At 61.0% G+C, this 6,000-nt stretch overlaps 1 pseudogene; it reads left to right on the forward strand.

Moving 5' to 3' along the window:
• The first annotated feature begins 1,258 nt into the window (after window positions 1-1,258).
• The window catches only part of LOC114684786, a 5,845-nt pseudogene continuing 1,103 nt past the window's right edge, over window positions 1,259-6,000 (forward strand).

The following is a 6,000-nucleotide window of genomic DNA, read 5'->3' on the forward strand; positions in this document are numbered from 1 at the left end:
TTGGACTTGAGTTTTGTGCATGGTGACTAATATGGATCTATTTGTAATCTTTTACATTGTTGACATCCAGTTATGAAGCAGCAATGAAATATTTTTTGGTTGGGGTCACCACAATGTGAGGAACGGTATTAAAGGGTCGCAGCATTAGGAAGGTTGAGAACCACTGGTCTAGGGGAACTCCTTATGCTGCTGACAATGCGGTGTGAAGCTGTCTGTCCCTGGCAACTGACAGGAGGACCCTGGTTATCATGGATCTTTCCAGCAAGAGCTAGGCAGAGATGGGTTAGAGATAAAGGGTCTTTGAGTAAGCACAGAGAATAGCCCGTAGAAGCCCATTGTGGTGATGCACCCTGCAATCCCAGCACTTGGGAGGTAGGAGAATTAGGAAATCAAGTCCAGCGTGGTGCTGGTGTGTGTGTGTGAGAGAGAGGTCCACAGTCCCAGAGTGTCTGGCTCACGGTACTGCCTTTGAACTAGTGGATTGCTGGAGCGCCTCAAGGAACTGGGGCTGTCATTGTGCGCGCACACAGGGCAGTTCCACCGGCAGCTAGTGGGCAGAGACTGGAGCTCCGGCTGACCACACTACAACGCACAGGAAGCTCCCACGGACAGCAACCAGCCAAAGCCCAGACTCCTCTCCAGGGTGCACGCAGGCACACGCTTGTAATCCCAGCTCTGGGGAGGCGGAGGCATGGGCGTTACGAATTCAAGGCCAGCCTGGGCTGCACACTGAACCACCTACGTGAGCCCGTGGCCTCAAAAAAAAGGAAACAAACAAACAAAAGAATTAAAGCAACACAAACGATCGGTCTCAATGTCACCACGCTGGGGAAGCCAGCATGACATCCCACACCCCAGATGCCAGCAGGCAGGAGGTGGGAAGCAGGCTGGCAGGGGCACCGCAGGCTGCCCGCGAGCCCCGGGCGCGGCAGGCAGGTTGCAAAAGGGCCTCAGTTGCAAAACGGCCTCAGTTCCCGCGCCAGGAGCCCCCAGGCACAGGGGCTCGGCACCCGGCGCGCGCCGGCGGTGGCGGGGCCGGGCTGCGGGGGGGAGGCGGCGCGTTGCGTCATGACGCACGGCGGCGGCGGGCGCGGGGTTTGTGTGCGCGAGTGGCCGATAAAGGTTGAGTGGCTCGCGCCGGGGGCCGCGGGGAGGAGCGCGCCCCGCCCCCTCCCGGGCCGCGGCTCCCGCAGCGCGCCGCCGGGCCCCGCTTCCCGTCAGCCCCGCGGGCAGGCTCTGGGGTTCTCCTTGGTCCCCCGCTCCCAGGCCGGGGCCACAGGTGAGCGACCGGAGGGCGGGGTGGGGGAAGGGCCGGAGGGCGGGGCCGCGGGGGCGACGGCGAGCGGGAAACCGGAAGGGGGATCTTAAAGGGAAAGTCGCCGGTGGCGCCCTCCGATCTGTAGTCGGCGAGGCCGGCTCCTCCCTCTTAAAGGGGAAGGGCGCTGTGTTCTGCTAGGCATTTTTTTTTTTTTTTTGCAAAGCTTCATGTCTTTCTTTTTCCCTTCCCTTTCTCTTGAAAGAGGGTTATTTCCTTAAAGGCGGGTGACAGTTTCCCAGACATTGAAGGAAAAGTTTCACAATCCTGCTGGTCCCTAGAAAATCTGTACAAAGATAGAGACAGGTATTTAACCTTTTTTTTTTTCCCCCAAAGTCTCATGTAGCTCAGGATGCCCCTGGAGTCACTGTATAGCCATGGATGACTTTGAATGTATGATCCTCCTGCCTCCCTCTACCCTGTATGTTCTGGGATTAGAGGCCTGTGCTTCCACGCCTGGTTTTCTGCTGTCCTGGGAATCCAGAGCTTCATGCATGCCAGTCATTAACTAACAGTCCAGCTACACCCAAGAGCATCAAAGCCCAGCCTTTTAAAGGGGACTCCTACTGCTCAGCTGGGTCCCTCAGTTCCTTTGGGCATCTCGTGTTAAAAGATGCGGCCTGACCTCTCTCAAAAGGCGCATGCAGTTTCTTAAGCTCATTAGCCCCTTACATGGTGAAAGAGACGCCCATCCTTTAATAAACCCTTCATAGCCCGTTGCCCATCCTTTAAAAACAGCAATCCTCCATAGCCTCATCCCTGTTTGCTCAGACTGTATTCACTGAGCATGCACTCAGCTGGTCGATGCTGGGATGCACAGGAAACAAGAAGGGGGTCCCCTGTTTACACGGTGCAGACATTAGACAGGCTAAAAGAGGCAGCGAGAGGGCTAGATGTGGATGGGACTCTGCTTGGGGGCACACTGAGCAGTGGCTTGAGGATCTGCTGAGGAAAGGTCAAACTCATTCCTGCTTTGGCTGCCAGTGGCATCCACCGGGTTGACAGGTCAGGAACCCTGCCAAACGCCCAACAATGTGTGAGCCATCCCCTCTGACAAAGAATGACCCATCCTCAAATCTCTGTGCTGCTGAGGTTGAAAAAACCCTGGCTGTGTAGGGAAGGGTGGAGAGCCCAGCCCCACGAAGAAGGGAACACCACCTCGAGGTAGGCAAAGAGTGCGAAGGGACTTAAGTAGCGTGGTCTGAGGAGGTGTCTCCAGGTGACAGGGTGGACCGTGGATGGTGGAGAGAAGGGGTGCTAGGCGGAGCCCCCGGTGGGGGTAGCTCTCCCTGCCTGCTGAAAGGCCAGAGGACTGGAGGCCACCAAGTGGGAAAGATCACCGGCCATGAGCATTCAGCAGGCTGCTGTAAGGCGTGACCGCTGCCCAGGCTGGACTCAGCTTCTGGGTTACCATACCTGGTGTGTGCCATGCTGGGGTCAGACCTAGGCTTGTGGGTTGGATAGGCACTCCGTCATGAGCCACTCGGCAGCCCTACTTCTAAATATTTGGTTAAGAGTGAGGTGTCTTAGGCACAGTGCACCAAGCATGTGGTGCAAAGGAGAGTCTTGAGCAGAGTATACTTCTGGAGTCCCTTTTTTTAATAAATTGTGGAGCCTTCGGAGGGGGCAAGGCTTCCAGAGAGAGGGGCAAACAGAAAGACCAGCCATTCTTGACTGGGCTCTGACTCAACCTCCAGGTTTAGAAGGATCCGGCCCAAAGGCCGAGATGGTGACCGGAGGAAGGAGACACCATCGGAAGCTAGGATGTATGCCTGAAGGGAGGGCTCAGCAGCATGGCACTGGGGTGCTGGGGGACTGCGGGTGACTGAGGCGGTTCCAGAGGGAAGGGCAGGTTGACGCGGACCTGTGGAGGCTGGAGAGAACCGGAGCAAGGGTGTTGTGTCTTTGTGTTTGCTGCTGGGAATGGTCTAGTTGAAGCAAACGAGGATGCCACGGGAGGTCGGAGGCTGTGGCACAGGGAAGCGTGTGTGGGGATCCTACAGTTTCTCAGTCGTGTGCTGCTGCTGCTGTTTTGAGCTGGGTCTTTGGGGGGGTTCATCCTGTGCACTGTAGGGGCTGAGAAGCACCCTGTCCCACATGTGACAGGCAAGCAACAGTGAGTGTCTCCAGCATCACAAGATGTCCGAGTGGGATGACAGTCGGCTCAGTTGGAACCGCTGGTCCAGTGGTCGGCGCATGAGGTGTTCTGTTCTGATTGCTGTTCTTTTTCCAGTCACTGCAGGGCCTGACGGAAGCAGGCGACCTGTGAGAACAGGGGAGCAGGGGAGCAGGGGGATTCAGTGGGAGGAAACGTGTCAGGGGGTTACCCCCGAGGGGTGAGGGGTCAGAGAAAGTGCTGTGGAGTGAGGGGCCACGGGGAGTGTTCAGAAATGTGCACACGAACGCGTGCCCAGTGAGACAGGCGGCTGTGTCCAGGGCGGGCGTGCCAGGGAGCCTTGGCAGTGATGGCGGGGTGGGAGGAGGTTGTAGTCCTGTGGGAACAGGAAGTCATCCCTGGGATAGGGAGTGGGGGCAGCGGGTGGTGGAGTGGGGTGATCGAGGTTCGTGGTGGTGGGGACAAGTGTTGAGGTGGAGAAAGGTAAGGAGTGAGTCTTCACACCAGAGCAGGAAGCCAAGCCGGAGCCTCCTAAGGCTCTGACGTCAGGGACCAGGGTCCTGAAGGCAGGGCTCGGTCTAGAGACCACCCCTTCTTGGATCTCTGCTTCCCAGAGGAGCTGGCCACCTAGTTGCAGTTTGCTGAGAAGTTGACACCCTGGATACCCCATCATTTCTTAGTCTGTGATGCTGTGGGTTAACCCTAGGCTGTTGGAAGCCCTAACACTAAGGAAGCAGCCCTACAGGGTGGGTGACATAGAGGGCTGCCCTGTTCGTGAAGAGCCGGTGTGAGTGGTGAGGAGGCCAGTGCTAGCCCACTCTGATCAGAATCCTTGCACCAGGTGTGATGGCCGGCTCCCACGTGGACATGGCGCCAGCATCCACCACGGAGGGAACTGGGGAGAAGCCAGGCCCCACTGCCCCAGCTCCCACCCCTGCTGCCCAGTATGAGTGTGGGGAGTGCGGCAAGTCGTTCCGGTGGTCATCTCGGCTCCTGCACCATCAGCGCACGCACACGGGAGAACGGCCCTACAAGTGCCCGGACTGCCCCAAAGCCTTCAAGGGTTCCTCGGCTCTCCTCTACCACCAGCGGGCCACACGGGCGAGCGGCCCTATCAGTGCCCCGACTGCCCCAAAGCCTTCAAGCGCTCCTCCCTGCTGCAGATCCACCGCAGCGTGCACACGGGCCTGCGGGCCTTCACCTGCGGCCAGTGTGGCCTGGCTTTCAAGTGGTCCTCCCACTACCAGTACCACCTGCGACAGCACACGGGCGAGCGGCCCTACCCGTGCCCCGACTGCCCCAAGGCTTTCAAGAACTCGTCCAGCTTGCGGCGCCACCGGCACGTGCACACCGGGAACGCCCTTACACCTGTGGCATTTGCGGCAAGAGCTTCACGCAGAGTACCAACCTGCGCCAGCACCAGCGCGTGCACACGGGGGAGCGCCCGTTTCGCTGTCCGCTCTGTCCCAAGACTTCACCCACTCCTCCAATCTGCTGCTGCACCATCGCACCCACGGCCCCGCCCCCGCCCCGCCCCCACCCCTGCAGGGGAGACCAGCGGAGCCAGCCCAAGGTCCTGGTCTCCGACGCCTACCTGCAGCCCCGCAGCCCGCCTGCACCCCAGGCCCCGCCGCCCCCGCCGCCGCCCCCGCCGTGGTGCCCGAGCTCTTCCTGGCTGCCGCCGAGACCACGGTGGAGCTGGTGTACCGCTGCGACGGCTGCGAGCAGGGCTTCAGCAGCGAGGAGCTGCCCTGGAGCACCAGCCATGCCCGGGGCCCGCCGGGGCTGCCCAGCCCCCGGATACGCCGCCGGCCGAGCTGCCCAAGCCGACCCCCCTCTTCCGCAGCCCCCGCCTGCCGCCGCGGGCCCCCCAACTTTGCTTGCTCCCTTGCGGGAAGTCCTTCCGGACCGTGGCCGGCCTGTCCGCCACCAGCACAGCCACGGCGGGCCAGTGGACAGGCCTTCGCTGTGGCAGCTGTGATGGCGCCTTCCCGCAGCTGGCGAGCCTGTTGGCCACCAGCAGTGCCATTGTGGAGGAGGCGGCGGCAGGACGGCCGCCCCCTCAGGCTGAGGCCGCCGAGGTCACCTGTCCCAGGAGCCTCTAGCCCCGCCACCCCTGCTCCCCCTCCACCCCCACCCGCCCCCGTTTCCGCAGAGCGGCCCTACAAATGTGCAGAGTGTGGCAAGGCCTTCAAGGGTTCTTCCGGGCTGCGCTACCACTTGCGGGACCACACAGGCGAGCGGCCCTACCAGTGCGGGGAGTGCGGCAAAGCCTTCAAGCGCTCCTCCCTGCTGGCCATCCACCAGCGCGTGCACACGGGCCTGCGGGCCTTCACCTGCGGCCAGTGTGGCCTCACCTTCAAGTGGTCCTCCCACTACCAGTACCACCTGCGACTGCACTCGGGCGAGCGGCCCTACGCCTGCAACGAGTGTGGCAAAGCCTTCCGTAACACCTCGTGCCTGCGGCGCCACCGGCACGTGCACACCGGCGAGCGGCCCCACGCCTGCAGCGTGTGTGGCAAGAGCTTCGCACAGACGTCCAACCTGCGGCAGCACCAGCGCGTGCACA

This window comes from Peromyscus leucopus, chromosome 1 (genome assembly GCF_004664715.2).
Source record: "Peromyscus leucopus breed LL Stock chromosome 1, UCI_PerLeu_2.1, whole genome shotgun sequence".
In the NCBI taxonomy this organism is placed as follows: domain Eukaryota; kingdom Metazoa; phylum Chordata; class Mammalia; order Rodentia; family Cricetidae; genus Peromyscus; species Peromyscus leucopus.